We start from the raw sequence: 2498 nt of genomic DNA on the forward strand, positions 1-2498 counted from the left end.
AGAGGATCCCCTCATGGGCACAATAACATTAAGATAACATTACAGCAACATATTTCTACCATCATAACAAAAATGTTTTCAGTTTTCTTCGTTCCCTTCTAATTTTGAGATATATGAATGTGCGCTATATCCTCACATTAAATATTTGCATGTATAGATATATTTTCACATAGTTGTCATCATGTCTTAGTATATATTTCTCACATTGGACTTTCCAGTATCTGAATACCATTCCTATTTTGGGATGCTGACTACACTGAAATATCTCTACTGCAACGTCAGAGTGGGGTTAAAAAAAAAAAAGTCACCATTCTTCATTGTTTTTCCATGTACTGATTACTCCTTCTTCCCATCTATACTACTACTGACATTAGATGGTATGAAGCCTCCAGAAAGGCTGAAGTGAGAGCAGGGGATCTTTGAGTTGCCCATATATAAAGGGAAAGGAAAGGAAAATCAGCTTACATCTATTGAGCACTTAATGTACCAAGTATTTTATAATAAATTATTTCATGTAATTATCATAACCACTTTATAACATATAGCCATTTTAATTCCTATTTCACAGATGGAGAACTGAGTGTCAGAGAATTTTAGTGACTTGCTCAAGACCACACAGCTTGTAAGTGGTAAAACCAGAATTCAAACCAAGTTCTATCTACTGAAACCCCTAGGCTCATTGGGTGGGTGAACGAAGTTCAGTTCCATTTCAGCAGCACACAGAGAAGTCACACAGGGAAGCACAATCATTCCAAGGGTCTATTCAAGGATCATTTGAGCAGAACTCTAGAAGGCTGAGGAACAGACAATGGGTTACTTGAGAGCATAAACACTCAAGAGCCTAGATGTTCTTCATTAGCAAAGTAGGGCTGCATGTGCAATTGCTAGCTCTCTTCAGAGAGTTCCTTTACATATTCCAGGTCCAACAAAATACCCGTCATGAACTCTGATGCCTCCTTTTCATCCTCTAAGGTACCTGCTGGTTAATTTTCTGTTTCTTAAGTGAAATAAAATACATTTGCCAGATTTCAACTTTATTTTGTTTTATTTCCACTTTCCAAGGGGCTGCAATAAGAGTTTCCATTTATTGTGAATAAACAGTCCCACTCTGGCCGTTCTAATTTTTTTCTCAGACTTCTTGCCCTTTCCCTAAATTGGATCTACCTTTCCAAGGCAGATAATCTCACCCTCTCAGGGAACTTCCTGTCATGTGAGAATAAGAGATTCTTCTAGTGCTCCCTGGATCTGTGCTTAGAGAGAGTATCTGGAGACTTAGTTCCCAATTATAGTTTTGTTTTGAGGCTGCTGATGGTGTAGTACACAATTGCTTACTGTCCTGTTTCTTGCAATTTAGCCCTTGGACTAATCTTTACATAACACTTACTGTATGCCAGGCACTTCCCTAATCAGTTTACATACACATTCAGCCCTCCTTAGCCACAGGTTTGAACCTGCAGGTTCTACCAACCGTGGATGGAAAAATATTTGAAAAAAAGTTACATTATTGCAGACATGTACTATGTAGTTAGTCTTATGACGTTTGCATCTGTACTGAACATGTATAATTTTTCATGTCATCATTTCCTAAACAGCACAGTATAACAACAATTGAGATAGCATTTGCATTGTATTAGATATTATAAGTAACCGAGAGATGATTTAAAGCATACAAGAGGATGTGTGTAGTATTATATACAAATACTATGCCATTTTATATAAGGATCTTCAGCATCCCCAGACTTTGGTATTCATGAGGGGTCCCAGAACCAATCCCCTACAGATACCAAGGTATGCTGATCTCTCAATCATCAAAACAACTCAATGAGGCAGGTTCCATTAGCCCCATTTAACAGATGAGGAAATCTGAGCACAGACAGATTAAGTGACTCGCTCAGGCAACACACCTACTAAGTTGCAGAGATGGGTATTTAGACCCAGGGAGTCTGACCCTAGAGTCTACACCTTTAACCATCACACTATACTTCTTCCCTAGTCAAGTATAACAAAATCCCTGTTTTCAGTTTCTAACAATTGTTATCTGTTTTTCACCACCTATCTTTTTTAAAATTTATTTTAATTAGTTTAAAGTATACAGTACATTGGTTAGACATATATGTAGTTCATAAAATGATCCCCCAAATTGCTCCCTCCCTCCCCTGACCCTCCACCTAGCCAACGTATTAATGCTAACTGCATTCCCTCTGCTATGCTCCCAATCCCCATGACCATCCATCAGCCAATAACTTGTACTTCTTTAACCCTTCACCCCATGCTCCCAGGCCCGCAAACCCCACTCCACTCTGACTGACACCAAATTTTCTACTATATTTGTGAGTCTGTTTTTGATTAATTTGTTCTTTTTATTCCTTAGATTCCACGTATATGTGAAATCATATAGCGTTTATCTTTCTCTGTCTAACTTAAATACCTTCTAGATTTATCAAGGCGATATCTTTTTCCATCCCCTTCCTTTTAGTCTGTGTGTGTCTTTTAATCTG

At 38.0% G+C, this 2498-nt stretch overlaps 1 protein-coding gene across 1 annotated transcript in view; it reads right to left on the reverse strand.

The window, feature by feature from the left end:
• The window catches only part of MID2 (midline 2), an 87937-nt gene that overhangs the window by 22421 nt on the left and 63018 nt on the right, over window positions 1–2498 (reverse strand). The gene's annotated exons all lie outside the window — the stretch shown is intronic.

The sequence above is a fragment of the Pteropus alecto genome, unplaced genomic scaffold (assembly GCF_000325575.1).
Source record: "Pteropus alecto unplaced genomic scaffold, ASM32557v1 scaffold246, whole genome shotgun sequence".
In the NCBI taxonomy this organism is placed as follows: Eukaryota; Metazoa; Chordata; class Mammalia; order Chiroptera; family Pteropodidae; genus Pteropus; species Pteropus alecto.